Source organism: Spermophilus citellus (assembly GCF_964194105.1).
Source record: "Spermophilus citellus genome assembly, chromosome: 11".
NCBI lineage: Eukaryota > Metazoa > Chordata > Mammalia > Rodentia > Sciuridae > Spermophilus > Spermophilus citellus.
In genome coordinates, this window is record NC_138192.1 from 1,737,475 (window position 1) to 1,755,019 (window position 17,545).

The window sequence follows — 17,545 nt, forward strand, 5'->3', positions numbered from 1 at the left end:
GAGAGTAAAATAAGTAAAAGTTATCAATTGATTATACTTTTGTAACTGAAGTAAGGTTAGTGAAGTACTATATGACTTGCATATCTCTCTGCCTTCTATTTAAAATATTTATTTTTATGCATCACCAATAAACTTCCAAAAATATAATTTACATCTATTATTTTTCTAATCCTGTTCATGATTTCTCTATTTTCATGATTATATAATTTTTTATACCTGACACTAACTTCATAATATGTGTCATTTCCTGGTTTACAAACACTTATTGATTTTTGTCTCTTTTTAGTTACAATTGGCTTCCAGTGACTAAGGGAAGTCTGCTCCTTAGTCAGATTTCCAGTCTGCTCCTCCCAGCCCTGCTTCAGCTTCTCAGCTTCCCAGACCCTCATGCAGTTGGTTTTAAACTTTTCCAGAAGCTGTTTTACTGTCTACTTTTCAGGACAAAAAATAAAAATCAAAACTTAAAAAAAAGATTCTTGGAGATAACTTCATTGAAACCTGCGGCTACAGCATCAAATAAATTTATAGGAGTAAACAGTAACTCAGCCGTCAAACAGAACAAGAAGTAACATGAGCAGCTTCAAAAAGCAAGGAAGAAAAGGAGTACAAACAATGCAGGACAGCCTAAATATTCAGGAGGAACTAGAGTCATCAGAAAAATGGTCATATAAAGAACTCAAGGAACAACTTAGACAGATGGAATGGAAACATAAAGAGGATACAAGACAGCAAATTCAAGCAGCTAAAGAACACATTGAGAATGAATTACATAAGCAGATAAAAGAAGAAGTTAAGCATCTTTATCAGGAGATAGAGATTATAAAAAATAATCAAACAATAATTCTAGAAATGAAGGAAACAATAAACCAAATTAAAAACTCAATTGAGAGTATCACTAACAGAGTGGAGCAAGTAGAAGCCAGAAAGTCAGATAATGAAGACAAAACATATCATCTTGAAAAGAGTCTAGCCAACTCAGAAAGGCTGGTAAAAAATCATGAGAAAAACATCCAAGAGTTATGGGATAACATAAAAAAAAAAAACTTACGAGTCATCGGGATAGAAGAACGTACAGAGATTCAAACCAAGGGAATGAGTAACCTGCTGAATGAAATAATTACAGAAAACTTTCCAGAAATAAAAAAGGAAACAGATATACAAATTGAAGATGCATACAGGACGCCGAGCACACAAAATCACAGTAGACCAACGCCAAGACACATTGTTATGAAGATATCCCATATACAGAACAATGAGAAAATATTAAAAGCTACAAGAGAAAGGAGGCAGGTTACATTCAGGGGTAAACCAATAAGGTTAACAACGGATTTTTCATCATAGATACTGAAAGCAAGAAGGTCATGGAACAATGTATTTCAAACACTGAAAGACAATGGATGCCAACCAAGAATTCTGTATCCAGCAAAATTAAGCTTCATGTATGACAACGAAATAAAAATCTTTCATGATAAACAAAAGTTAAAAGAATTTGCAGCCAGAAAACCAGCATTACAAAGCATCTTGAGCAAAACACTACACGAGGAAGAAATGAAAAAAAATAACCAAAAGAATCAGTGGGAAGTACCTCGGTAAAGACAGAGGGCGAGGGGAAAGATAATCTTGGAGAAACAAACTAATTTTTTTTTTAAAAAAAGGATAAATAATCAAACATGTCTGGAAGTACAAACCATATATCAATAGTAACTCTGAATGTTAATGGCTTAAACTCTCCAATAAAGCAACATAGGCTGGTATCTTGGATTAAAAAAACAAATCCAACAATATGCTGCCTCCAGGAGACACATCTGATTGGAAAAGAGATATACAGGCTGAAGGTGAAAGGATGGGAAAAAATATACCACGCACACGTTCCTCGTAAGCAAGCAGGGGTGGCCATCCTCATAGCGAATAAAATCGACTTCAAGACTAAGTTAATCAAAAGGGATAAAGAAGGACATTATATACTGTTAAAAGGAACCATTCACCAACAAAACATAACAAGTATCAATATTTATGCACCAAATAATGATGCTACAACATTCATAAAACAAATTCTCCTCAAGTTCAAGAATCAAATAGACCACAACACAATAATTATGGGTGACTTCAACACACCTCTCTCACCATTGGACAGATCCTCCAAACAAAAGTTGAATAAAGAAACTATAGAACTCAATATCATAATCAATAACCTAGACTTAACTGACATATATAGAATATATCAACCATCATCAAATGGATATACTTTTTTCTCAGCAGCACATGGATCCTTCTCAAAAATAGACCATATATTATGCCATAGGGCAACCCTCAGCAAATATAAAGAGGTGGAGATAATACCATGCATTTTATCTGATCATAATAGAATGAAACTGGAAATCAATGATAAAAGAAGGAAGGAAAAATCCTACATCACATGGAAAATGAACAATATGTTACTGAATGATCAATGGGTTACAGAAGACATAAAGGAGGAAATCAAAAAATTCTTAGAGATAAATGAAAATACAGACACAACATATCGGAATCTATGGGACACAATGAAAGCAGTTTTAAGAGGAAAATTCATCGCCTGGTGGTCATTCCTCAAAAAAAGAAGAAACCAACGAATAAATGAGCTCACACTCCAACTCAAAGCCCTAGAAAAGGAAGAGCAAAACAACAGCAAATGTAGCAGAAGGCAAGAAATAATTAAAATCAGAGCGGAAATCAATGAAATTGAAACAAAAGAAACTATTGAAAAAATTAACAAAACTAAAAGTTGGTTCTTCGAAAAAATAAATAAGATCGACAGACCTTTAGCCATGCTAATGAAGAGAAGAAGAGAGAGAACTCAAATTACTAACATACGAGATGAAAAAGGCAATATCATAACAGATGCTACAGAAATACAGAAGACAATTAGAAATTATTTTGAAAACCTATATTCCAATAAAATAGAAGATAGTGAAGACATCGATAAATTTCTAAAGTCATATGATTTGCCCAGACTGAGTCAGGAGGATACACACAATTTGAACAGACCAATATCAATGGATGAAATTGAAGAAGCCATAAAAGACTACCAACCAAGAAAAGCCCAGGACTGGATGGGTATACAGCGGAGTTTTACAAAACTTTTAAAGAAGAATTAATACCAATACTTTTCAAGTTATTTCAGGAAATAGAAAAAGAGGGAGCTCTTCCAAATTCATTCTATGAGGCCAACATCACCCTGATTCCGAAACCAGACAAAGACACCTCAAAGAAAGAAAACTACAGACCAATATCTCTAATGAACCTAGATGCAAAAATCCTCAATAAAATTCTGGCGAATCGAATACAAAAACACATCAAAAAAATTGTGCACCATGATCAAGTAGGATTCATCCCTGGGATGCAAGGATGGTTCAATATACGGAAATCAATAAATGTTATTCACTACATCAATAGACTTAAAGATAAGAACCATATGATCATCTCGATAGATGCAGAGAAAGCATTCGACAAAGTACAGCATCCCTTTATGTTCAAAACATTAGAAAAACTAGGGATAACAGGAACTTACCTTGACATTGTAAAAGCTATCTATGCTAAACCTCAGGCTAGCATCATTCTGAATGGACAAAAGTTGAAGGCATTCCCTCTAAAATCCGGAACAAGACAGGGATGCCCTCTATCACCACTTCTATTCAAGACAGTTCTCAAAACACTGGCCAGAGCAATTAGACAGACAAAATAAATTAAAGGCATAAAAATTGGAAAAGAAGAACTTAAATTATCACTATTTGCAGATGACATGATTCTATACCTAGAAGACTCAAAAGGGTCTACAAAGAAACTACTAGAACTAATAAATGAATTCAGCAAAGTGGCAGGATATAAAATCAACACGCATAAATCAAAGGCATTTCTGTATATCAGCAGCAAAACTTCTGAAATGGAAATGAGGAAAAACACTCCATTCACAATATCCTCAAAAAAAAAAAATACTTGGGAATCAACTTAACAAAAGAGGTGAAAGATTTATACAATGAAAACTACAGAACCCTAAAGAAAAGTAGAAGAAGATCTTAGAAGATGGAAAAATATACCCTGTTCATGGATAGGCAGAACTAACATTATCAAAATGGCAATATTACCAAAAGTTCTCTATAGGTTTAATGCAATGCCAATCAAAATCCCAACGGCATTTCTTGTAGAAATAGATAAAGCAATCATGAATTTCATATGGAAAAATAAAAGACCCAGAATAGCAAAAGCAATTCTAAGCAGGAAGTGTGAATCAGCCGGTAGAGTGATACCAGATTTCAAACTATATTACAGAGCAATAGTGACAAAAACAGCATCGTACTGGTACCAAAACAGGCGGGTGGACCAACGGTATAGAATAGAGGACACAGAGACTAATCCACAAAGTTACAACTATCTTATATTTGATAAAGGGGCTAAAAGCATGCAGTGGAGGAAGGATAGCATCTTCAACAAATGGTGTTGGGAAAACTGGAAATCCATATGCAACAAAATGAAACTGAATCCCTTTCTCTCGCCATGCACAAAAGTTAACTCAAAATGGATCAAGGAGCTTGATATCAAATCAGAGTCTCTGCGTCTGACAGAAGAAAAAGTTGGCTCCGATCTACATATTGTGTGGTCGGGCTCCAAATTTCTTAATAGGACACCCATAGCACAAGAGTTAATAACAAGAATCAACAAATGGGATTTACTTAAACTAAAAAGTTTTTTCTCAGCAAGAGAAACAATAAGAGAGGTAAATAGGGAGAATACATCCTTGGAACATATTTTTACTCCTCACACTTCAGATCGAGCCCTAATATCCAGAGTATGCAAAGAACTCAAAAAATTAGACAATAAGATAACAAATAACCCAATCAACAATTGGGCCAAGGACCTGAACAGACACTTCTCAGAGGAGGATATACAATCAATCAACAAGTACATGAAAAAATGCTCACCATCGCTAGCAGTCAGATAAATGCAAATAAAAACCACCCTAAGATACCATCTCACTCCAGTAAGATTGGCAGCCACTATGAAGTCAAACAACAACAAGTGCTGGCTAGGATGTGGAGAAAAGGGTACACTTGTACATTGCTTGTGGGACTGCAAATTGGTGCGGCCAATTTGGAAAGCAGTTTGGAGATTCCTGGGAAAGCTGGGAATGTAACCACCATTTGACCCTGCTATTGCCCTTCTCGGACTATTCCCTGAAGACCTTAAAAGAGCATGCTACAGGGATACTGCCACATTGATGTTCATAGCAGCACAATTCACAATAGCTAGACTGTGGAACCAACCCAGATGCCCTTCAATAGATGAATTGATAAAAAAAAATGTGGCATCTATACACAATGGAGTACTATGCAGCAATAAAAAATGACAAAATCATAGAATTTGCAGGGAAATGGATGGCACTAGAGCAGATTATGCTTTGTGAAGCTAGCCAATGCCTAAAAAACAAATACCAAATATCTTCTTTGATATAATGAGAGCAACTATAAACAGACCAGGGAGGAAGAGTAGGAAGAAAAGAGTAACATTAAACAGAGACATGAGATGGGAGGGAAAGGGAGAGAAAAGGGAAATTGCATTGAAATGAAGGGAGACCCTCATTGCTATACAAAATTACATATAAGAGGTTGTGAGGGGAATGGGAAAACAAACAAGGAGAGCAATGAATTACAGTAGATGGGGTAGAGAGAGAAGATGGGAGGGGAGGGGAGGGGGGATAGTAGGGGATAGGAAAGGTAGCAGAATACAACAATTACTAATAGGACATTATGTAAAATTGTGGATGTGTAACCGATGTGATTCTGCAATCTGAATTTGGGGTAAAATTGGGGGTTCATAACCCACTTCAATCTAATGTATGAAATATGATATGTCAAGAGCTTTGTAATGTTGTGAACAACCAATAAAAAAATAAATTAAAAAAAAGTATTCATGGGGGCTTAGGCAGGAAAAAAAAGATTCTTTAGGGCTGGGGATATGGCTCAAGTAGTAGCGTGTTTACCTAGTATGCATGATGCACAGGGTTTGATTCTCAGCACCATGTAAAAAAAAAATAAAGATATTGTGTCCACCTAAAACTAAACTGAATATTTTTTTTTTATAAAAAGATACTTTAAAAAGTAAAATGTAGAGGGAGAAAGTAGCAACATTTTTTTGGTAATTAGGCTTTTTTATTTATTTTTATTTTTTATTATTAGCTGTTCAAAACATTACAAAGCTCTTGACATATCATATTTCATACATTTGATTCAAGGAGATTAATAGGCTTTTTAAAAATTTTTTAATATTTGTCTGATTTTAATGTGGGTCACCCACTAACACTTCATCACAATAACAGTTTCTTTTCTGAGTTCAGGTGACCAAGGAATAGCCACACCCTTGGAACAAAACAAAACACACACACAACCAAAAAAAAAAAAAAAACAGAATTATCCTTAACCTAACTTTTTATATGATGTCTCAGATCCCCTTAACTTTGCACATTAGCTTCTTTGTTCAGTTGAATTGTAACTGCTTTTTGTATTTGGAAAGATTGTGACTATTGAACTTGAAACATTTTATTCTGGACATGTTGGTGGTTTCTGGTGAGCTTACGTGGGTGAGAGGGTGAAAGGAAATTGGGGGATTCTTTCCTATCATAACATGAAGTTTCCCCCACAGTCTGTTCTCAGGTGCCAGACCTCAATTATTTCTTACAGTGGTATACTTTGATTATTTTTACTTCCCTTTACCCATAGGTTTTAACAGCATTTTATCAAACTGTGCTTATTAAGATCCATTTTTAAAATAAAGTTATAGTTCGCTTAACCAGTCTGAACTTATTGCTTATGGTTTCACTCACCTGCTATGCCTGTTTTTGGTCTGAAAAACAGATATATTATTTTCCATATTTTATCCATTTTCCTACATGTATATACTGAAAAGAAAATTAGGTCTGGAAATACTCCATTTTGATTGAATGCAATAATCAAGAAAATAAATTTTAAATATGCTAAACATATCTCCAGATTTTCTCAAATAGCTATGCATAAAACAAAGAAAATATCCTGAAATGAAAAACCAGGGTCAGCTTCAAGAAAGCAAGAATAAAACTCAAGAATTGATCCTTAATGATGAATTATAGATGATAAATACAGAATAACCACAAGAGTTAAAGGAAAAATAGTATTCAATCTGGTATTCTAAAATGAAGCAGATTATCCATCAATGATAAATAAAAATAGATTTTCATAAATAATAAATATCTAAAAAGCTATTTTCCATGCCTAATTTCAAAGAGAGTTACTCAATATAGAAGAAAAAAATTTAAAAAGAGAGCAGAGTTTCTGGACAGAAACAGTGGCTCTAACTGCAGAGCTCAAGAAAGTTATGCTTATTCTGCAGTAGACCTTGAAAATAGTTTTTTAGCATACCTCTGTCCTACCTTTAAAATGATGGTTTAATAGAAATATTAGCTAGTGAGTAGTCAAGTGATTGAATGTAGCAAAAGTTAGAAGATTCTAGTGGTCTATTTTTCTCAACATAAAAAATAAATATTAGAAAATACAGGAAAAACAAAGTAATGAAAAAAGAAAGTAAAAACGCACTAAACACAAATAATGGAAAGCCAAGTTCTGTATATGAAACACAGTAAAATGTGCACTTTTTGTAAAATTTAATGGGAAAGAAGAAAGTAGTATTGATTGTTCTTGATGGTAAGAATATCCCTACATGTGCAGCATTCATGTCCTGATATTGGATGTCAGAAAGGCTAATAAATTAGAGAAAGAAATCATTCTTACTTCTGGTGTGTGTTTTGTGATGAAAAGTATCTTAAAGTCAAATTTGTGAAAATGCTTACGGGTTTTTAACCTTCATAAATTTTCTGTAGACAAAGAATGCAACACATAATTATTTTTTAAAGAGAATAACTAAATGATGAAGCATGAACACAGGGACTTGTAACTATTAAAAAATAGAGTGGTGTGTGGTGGCCTGTACAGATGCTGATACTCAGAAATAATAAAGTGTCCAATGTAAATTAAGAAAGAAATCACAGAACACATACCATAAATGATAATCAGTTAAACGTAAAACCTTTTAATATTTGATTAATTAGGCCTGAAGAAAAAGACGTGGCCCCATAAGTTAAATTGATTTTCCTTGCTCTCTCATTGCAATTAGAAAAAATAATGGGAACACCTAAAACATTGTGTAGGGTCTTCTATTTATATTTCAATATTATGATCAATATAATCAGACAACTAGTAGTAGGTATGGCTAAATTTAGGTCCTTTTAAAACTTGACATAGTTGCAGATAGAGTGTAGGCTGCTGATTTGGGTGTAAATTTTGGAAACTACTGTTTTATATGGCACTGGGGATTGAACTCAGGGTGCTTTATCACTCATATATGTATACAAAATTATTTGATATTTTATTTTGAGACCTGGTCTCACTTAGTTATCAAGGCTGGTCTTTAAGTTGTGATCCTTCTGCCTCATCCTCTATTATATTTGGGAATACAGGTAAGTACCAAGACATCAGTCCTGGCCACTACTTTATTTTTTTACATGCATCCAATAATCAAAATTATTTTAAATATTTTTCCCTTTTCTTTTATATAAAATATTCAATACTATCTTACCAAATTGGTTTTGACCTAATATTTTTTTGAAAAGGCAAATATTCATGTTGAGTAGTTATAATTTTTTTCTTACCATAACAAGATTTACTCATTAGATTCTATCCTGAGTTAGCAAGTCAATTTTATCCGTGTTTTAGAAAAAACAAATTGCTATAAATTGTTCTGGTAAGTGTTTTAATAGAAGTACCTTCCTCTTAGTCATAATCAAAAAAAAAATAGGAGAAAATTTAGTAAAGTCAAAAGCTAAGATCCAACATTTGGCCAGTTCTTGTTTCAACCAGATGTTTATGATTTGATTGTTTCTCTTTCAAATTTCTTCTTCTGATTTCTCTGATGGCCTTTTCTATGATATTTAATAGTCTGCTTCATTTAAAAGCACTTGTTTATGTGAAAAGTGGATACTAAGGGAAATAAATATCTGAAACAAATTCATAGTACTCAATATGTTTCTCATGATTATATACAGTTTCCTCCCACCATTCTGGGATTTCAATTTATAAAGCTTTAAATGACTTCCATTCCTCACTATATTTCACTATCAGCACATGCAGAAATAATTTCTCAACAAATTTATATTAAATAAGTAGCAATTTCAAGAAAACCAGATATAATTTACACCTGTGAAATTAAACAATATATGTGGAAGTTTGCTAAAGAATACTTGGCATATTCAAAGAATAAAATGAAGAAATTTTCCAGAATTGTTGCTTTCCTTTAAGTGATAGGGAACAGATTATTGACATGTTGTTTCAAAAAGAAATTAACATTTTCCTCATAAAAAAAATATTTGTTATTCTTTAACATAAATTTTACTCGATTTTTTTTTAATTTTTACCCATTTATCTTGCACACTGAGAAGGTTTCTGCTGGGGTAAAACACAGTGAGATACTGATCAATCAATTGTATTTTCAACTAATGTTGTAAAATGCATCTCTGACACATTTGCTTGTTTTCATTTTATATAATAACATCTTGCACAATTAGCATGAGAAGAGTTTGCTTATGAATTTTGGTATCAATAGTGGGTTAGGTACATTGAAAAGATGTTGAGAAAATTACATCTATAATGGTGGAATCTCCCAATTCTTTGTTTTCATTTTCCCTGTGGTGCTTCTGCTCTTGATATTAGTATGTTACCTTTAATTTGCATTGTCCACACAGTTTATTAAAACATAAGACACTTAGAATTGAGGAAATCACACATAGTAAGTTTATTTCATAAACTGATATAGGACTCAATGAAAAACTTCAGCATTATTAATGTACATTTTATCAAAATTCCATTTTATCACAATGGTATATAGAGTATTAAAATTTTATATAACTAAAGGTTTTTTTAACAATGAATGACAGGCACCCTAAGCAAGTATGTATTTTGAATTATTCATTTACTGAGCTTCATTCATTAATAATATAATAGTGGAAAAAAAACACACATCAGGGTGTCTGTTTTTGAAAAAAAAATTTTGGTGAATTACTAAAAATGCAGCATGAAATTTTTATTTATTATTGGTTCATTATACCCACGTCTTACATAGTAAGATTGTTATAATATTCAATAAGTTGTAGCAAATATCATGAAATAACACATACCTTATTGTACAGATTATATAAATGCTCTTATTATTTCTTCATTCTTTTTCACAAATATTTATCAGGCACTTACTATATGCTAATTGTAAATAAGTTCATTATAATTATTTCAGATATATTTTTTTAAAACAACTGCAAGACCTCATTTGAAAAGAGCAATATAGATTTCAGAAGTAACTACTGTTTCTCTAGTGAATAATGTGTATAGAAATCTGCTAAGGTCTTGGGGTATGCAAATATATTTGAGATGCATCAGAGAGTACATATGAAAAAAAAAGTACTATTTATTAGGTTATTTAAATAAAGTGAAATATCATACCAAAGGTTAAAAAAATTAACTTTTGGGAAAACAAAAGCAAAAGGGTGCACTAGTATTTGAAATAAGGTAATAATAATTTTTACTATAATTAGTTGTTTCTGAGTCTCATTTCACTCTTTAATTATCTATCCATTGTGTTAAGAACCCCTATAGGTATTAATCTATATAAGGTATATAAATTGTGGTGTGAGGTGTTATTGGAAAATATTAGCATTCGGTGAATAATGCCATCTTTTATCTTTTGCAATATTAAAGAACTATTTCAGATTTATTGCAATGGATAGTTTTGTTTAAAGGTAACAGTAGTTTTTCAATGTAGAAATTACTAAGAAAAATTTAGGTGTTCTCAAAAAGTCTGTAACAACCATATTTGATAAACTTTGTGTCATAATGTATAAGAAAAGTTGCTTCCCTACCTCAAACCAGACATCATAGGAATAACCTTGTGTAGTATCAGCACATACAAGTTTAGATGAGGACTTTTGCTTCTTTTCTCCTTTTCCTTCCCACCTACAACATGGCTTATTTTTCATAAGCATATTTCTATGCTTGTTCAACCTCTCACACATCTCAGAATTCACTAGAAGTGATTCCTGACAATCTAGAACAAAACATATCTGAGATAGTGTATAGATTAATATATTAAGTAGTTCAAGAAAATATTGATCTGGCCATGAGATGGTGTGGTAACTATATAGAAAGCTAAAAATTGAAATTGAAAGAAATATAATACTCCTGAGAATTACTATGAATTATCTAGTCTTTGGAAGCAGATATTTTAAGTAGGAAGCTCTTGAGACTGATGTCCACTGCATCTTTTATATGAATATTTGCTCTGGTTTTGAGGGCCACCAGATTTTAGCCAGTAAACTTTTGGCTTGATATAGCATAATCAGAAAGCCCAGCATTCTGTTTTTATACCTAGGCATGGTTTACTAAACATTCATTGAGTTTTTTGCACAGACTTTTCCCTTATTTTAATATAACTAGCCCATTAGTCTTGTCACATTCAAATTCATTCATTCTTCAAAAAGTAATTTAATTAAATTCCCTATTGTCTTTAAAATAAAAAATCAACCTAAAATAATTTGTATACTGTAAAGCATTTTATTGTAGTATCTAGAATCTTTATAACTACTAAGAAATGGCATTCTATGTCTCATTTTTACCATTGTCTCTCTCATATTACTTTCATTATAATTTGAGTATGTCCCCTAAAAGCTCATGTGTTTGGAACTTAGTTTCAAAGGGAGAGAGTTGGAAAATACTGGAATTTTTAAGAAGTGATCACTGGGGGAGATGTTCTTGGAGAGGGTTAATGTAACTTTCATGGGGCACAACATAGTTCTTATTAAAGCCGGTTGTTATAAAAGAGCAAGTCTTTTTTTTCTAAATTTCTCTTACTTCCTGTCTCATTATGTTCTCTCTACCTCTCAAATAAGCCCTCACCATAATGCCACCTCATATGTAATGCAGGTGAAGGAGCTGTCACAGGAGCTGAGAAGATTCTGGTACAGTGCACTTAAATCTTAAGAACTATGTACGCAAAAAAAAAAATTATTTATTTATAAGTTGTAGTTGGACACAATACCTTTACTTTATTTAATTATTTATTTTATGTGGTGCTGAGAATTGAACCCAGCTTCTTTCATGTGACAGGTGAGCACTCTACTACTGAGCCACAATTCCAGGCTCTCAGAAAATATTTTTATGCATTTATATCTCTTTTTATACACTGGCCTGTTTCTGGTATTTTTATAACATTGTAGAACAGAATAAAATGACCTCTGTGTCTTATTTCTAAAGAAGACAGGTGAGACTTTGCAATATATTATCAAAAAATCTGTAAAAGCTTTAAAATAAAAACTATTATGCATTCACTGAGTGACCTTTAGTGAGTGATTAAATATCTTTGAGTCTAAGGCATCTTACTATGAGAGTGAGTAGAACATCTAAGTTTACATTTTAAAAGCTCTGGTATAGTATAGATGGTAATGGCTTAGCATTTCTGATTCTTATTTGTTTTTATATTTCAAAAGTGATATCTTGTATTTCTTATATTCCTCATGGTGCTTAGGTTAGTGTATTGCCATTTACTTTGGGACTGAAATATGTGGAATTTATTTTGTTTAGTAAAGCAAAAGCTAGTGTGGTTCCTTAGAATACAGCAAGACTCCATGAGAATGTTTTTATTTGTAATGTGAAGAATTGTCTCATTGCTAATGATTATAGAGGGAATTTACATCTTGATGACACCCAATAATCAGAAACGGTCTGAACTGACTTGATCAAAACCATTAGAAAACCATGAATAAAGAGGCAGAATAAAAAAAAAATAGGTTTTTCTAGCACCATTTTGAGTCTCCTAGTAGAGTACAAATTATAGTATTTTTTACTGGTGAAAGGACTCAAACACACATTTTAAGCCTCGTGTAATCACACAAGTCACCATCAATCATAATACCATTTTACGAAGAGAAATGTAGATCTTCACAGGCAGAAAAATCAAATACAAAAAGTGTGATTTGCCTTATGCAAAAAATGACCTCATTATGCCATACTTCTTTTAGCTCCCAGGTTCCATATCTTTGAGCTCAAGATATTCAACCAGAAAAAAGTGGATTTGTTTTATGCTAGATGAGTTAATAACGGATATATTTAGAATGTAGAATAAACATATTTTGATTTGGGGTTCAGTTGTTTCAAGTATGATGGCTTGCCCAGGAAAACAATGCAGGAGATTTTTGTCCTCTACTTCATCCAAATTGTATGGGAAAATTATTATTTTTTAAATTAAAAGTGGAAGCCACAGGCAATCAATCTACAGCAGGTATTGAAATGTCATGATGAGACATCAAACTGCAGTTGTTTTTGTATCATTGATTGTTTTAGACTTTGAATATTTGAAATATAAAAACTATATTTAAAAGTAAACATCAATATTCTTTGTTATTTTAAGGTAATTTTAAGGCTCATAGCCTAAGGTCATAATACACAGTATAATTACCTCATATTTTTCTATTGTAATCCCAAGACAAAAGAAGTTGGGATATATTTTTCATGAAAAAAAAAATTTACTAAGTAAAATTATGTTGTTTCATGTATCATACTTTTCTATGCAGTATATGTTTGGCCTTAAAATTAATAGAAGTGAATGCCTTGATGGGACTGACAAAATGTTTATATTATCTTGTCCTGGTGAATATTGTGACAGAATATATAGAGGATGGACTAGAAGATTTCTGAAATTGTGTATTTTTGTGGCAGGAAACTGTTGAAAGTTACACCACTGTTATTAATGAATAAGACTGACTAAAAACAGCAATGTTCGTTAAGTGTACATACGTGAACAAGTCTTTGTTAAGAAAAACTGCCCTGTGTAGCTAGGGATGTATGCAATACATTATGCTTAGATTCTGGTAATCTCAGTTATTTTTTCAACACTAACTAGTAAATTTTTCTAGCTCAATAAACCTCTCTCTATTCCTTTTCTTGCTTTTAATACCAGAGGAGCAATACTTGTCTTTTTTAACTTTCTGGATTGTTTCCCAATTTGACTGCAATAAAATATGCAGAAAACTTTTGGAAAATATTACAAAGCATACAAATGGAAGTGAATAATCTTTGCTTAATTTGTGACTCTTTTTCTTTCAAATGCTCTTGTAGCTCAAAGTGGATAACTTATCTTTCTTCAATTACCTTTAACTGATTATATGTCCATTTTTCCCCAGCATTTGGAAACCACACTTCATCCACTATTGGTCTCTTGCTTAAGTCTTTACAAGTTTTTAGATATTGTTGTGTTTTGGTGCAACTGATTTTTCTTCTCATTTAGTGTACTTTCATGTATAATTAAATTAGTATAAATAGGTCTATATTGGAGAGTGTACAATGTCCTCAGACCTTGTTCTTAGGCATATATTGCTGTAAACTCAGTTCTTCATGAATTATATGTAATGTTAATAAAATTGTGAATGATATTCAATATGATTTTTGTATGGATTCTGTGTATAAGAAACTTTTACCCAGTTGTATCTTAAAAGCCAACATTTTATGATAAGAAACTTAATCTCTACATACAACCTTCTCAGTTTACCTCTTACTACTTGGTCCTCAGAAAATGAGACTATAAAATATAGCTCATTGATTATTTTGTCATAAGTATAAGGACTCACTCAACGTAGACTCCACATTCATTTCTCTAATTTCTGCCCTGAAATAACACTACCTATAGAATAACAAGGATGTCAGAATTTACTAATGTACATGAAAACACTGATCATTTACCTCATTCACAGAAAAATGAAATGTCTCCAATGAGGATGAAGTCTAGAAGGCCATTATGCACACAAGAAAGATAAAGCTCTTCTCTCCTGTAAGAGCTACCTTTAGGTTTCTGGAAATTCAGTCTATTAAAATCACTAGGAAATTTTAAAATGTTAAAAAGTTAAAATTTTGAAATTTATAAATCAAGATATGAAATTGTGGGGCTTATTTTCCTATATCTATATTCTTCTTATAACTCTTAATTTCACCATAAATACAAACAGAAAAAAAATAATGATCTGACTTATGCAAATTGTATTCCACATTAAATTTGATTAAAATGTATAAAAATATTAATAGATGCTAGAGTATTATTTACTCAACAGTATGTTTTACTGTTACATAGAACATCTAGTCAAGTGGAACAGTATGATGTCTTTCATTTAACAGGATGCAATACATGAGTGTTAACATATAAACAAATATTCAGTTATAAAGACATATTTCATACATAAGGTAAATATAGGTACAAAATAATGCACTGAAAACCTGGCATGATGGTCCATGCTTCTAATCCAAGCAAATTGGGAAGCTGAGTAGTTTCAGAAGTTTAAATTCAGCCTCAGCAACTTACTGTGGTTTCAAGCAACATAGCAAGATAGTCTCAAAATTTGAAAAAGTGGAGAGAGGACATAGTGATGTGGCTGAGTGTATAAAAATACCTAAATATAAACAGAAATACAAAAAAAAATAAAGTTTAAAATATTACACTTCAGTAATAAACATCAAAAATAAATTTCATATAATTTCTTTCTCAGTATTCAAAAGTGAAAATAGTAATTTTTGATTTAGAAAAACCATTATATACTTTCAAAGATGAGGTTTATTCACTATTCATGTATGATATTTATGACTGATATTTCTAAAAACTAACTTGATAATGCTTAATAAATTTAAGCAAAAGTTAAAGACAACTACTTGTTTTCTACACTTAAATGAGTTCTTTATTTTACTGATCCTCATATACAGAAAGGTGTAATATATAGACAATAGCTTTACTATACTCTCACATTTATTATAAATATTTCATTGCTATATAAGGCACACATTTTGGATAAAATCTGTTCAATGTTCACTACTAGTATGAGTTTTCAGATGTTCAATGAATTTAAAATTTAAATACATTTTGGAAATATTATTTAACTTTTTAGGGTTTCAGGGCACAAAATAAGCAGAAACATGTGGCTAACAATTTTTTTTCCATTTGTATTTTCTCTAACCAGTATGTACCCACAGGTGCTGAGTACTGGTGAATAAATTTTGGAGGCGTTGTCACATTGTCAATTTTCACATTTCAAAACTTTCTCTATGCTATGGTTATTGTGGTGAGGATTAAATGTTGTCCCTTTCTTAGAGCAATGGTACAATGGTCTAATTTGTAGAGCTTATCTCCAGTGTGTTTTCTCTGATGTCTAGTAATATATGATATATAATTTAAAATGTGTCTACATTCTCCACATATATATGTTTTCTTTACAGAATAAGTAGCCTAGTGGTGAAAAGAATTGATTTCTTATTAAAAGCTTTGCTGCATTGTTTCAATTTGTAGGGGTTGTTTTCTGTACAAATTCTGTTGTTAATAAGGTTTAGTCTTTCTTTTTTTAATGTTTATTTTTTAGTTGTGGTTGGACACAATACCTTTATTTAACTTATTTATATTTATGTGGTGCTGAGGATCAAACCCAGGATCTTAGACATGCAAGGCTAGAACTCTACCACTGAACAACAAACCCAGCCCCAAAGTTTAGTCTTTCTTTAAAAGTATTATCACTTTATTCACATTTCACATTCACCAGGATGTCTTCTGCTGTGGTAAATAAAGTTTTATTTTATTTTTTTATTTATTTTTTAATTTTTTTAAAGAGAGAGTGAGAAAGGGGAGAGAGAGAGAGAGAGAGAGAATTTTTAATATTTATTTTTTAGTTCTCGGCGGACACAACATCTTTGTATGTGGTGCTTAGGATCGAACCCGGGCCGCACGCATGCCAGGCGAGGGCGCTACTGCTTGAGCCACATCCCCAGCCCATGATTTATTTTTTATTAAAAGATTTTCCACATTATTCACATTTGTAGGGCTATTATCCATTGTGAGTTCTGTTGTGGCAAATAAGGCCTGTTTTTTGCTAAAAGCTTTGCACATTCCTTATATTTTTAAGGCTTCTCTCCTGTATAAATTCTCTGTGGCATATAAGGTGTAATATTTGAGTAAAAACTTTGTCACATACTTTACACTTGTGAGGCTTCTCTCTAATGTGAGTTCTGTTGTGGCAAACAAGTTGTGATTTTTGACTGAACGCTTTGCCACATTCTTTACATTTATAAGACTTCTCTCTAGTGTGAGTTCTCTGTGGCAAATAAAGAATGTTTATTGAGTAAAAGCTTTGCCACATTCTTTACATTTGTAGGGCTTTTCTCCAGTGAGTTCTTCTGTGGTGACTATAGTCTATTTTTGGACCAAAAGCTTTGCCACATTCTTTATGTTTTCAGGGCTTATCTCCACTGTGATTTCTACTATGGTGAACAAGGTCTGATTTGTCACCAAACGCTTTGCAAAATTCTGTACATTTGTAGGGCTGCTCTCCACTGTGAGTTCTCCTGTGGCAAATAAGGTATGATTTGTGACCAAAGGTTTTGCCACATTCTGCACATTTGTATGGATTCTCCCCACT

General features: G+C 32.2%; 1 long non-coding RNA gene across 2 annotated transcripts in view; it reads left to right on the plus strand.

The window, feature by feature from the left end:
- Positions 1–17,545, plus strand: part of LOC308631121 — a 1,170,527-nt gene that overhangs the window by 538,540 nt on the left and 614,442 nt on the right. The window contains exon 3 of one of the 2 annotated variants that reach the window (XR_014018115.1): positions 16,800–16,888. The exons of the other annotated variant lie outside the window; for it this stretch is intronic. This is a non-coding gene — a long non-coding RNA (uncharacterized lncRNA). Of the gene's footprint in view, positions 1–16,799; positions 16,889–17,545 lie in introns of those variants that run through there. 2 annotated transcript variants of the gene reach the window in all.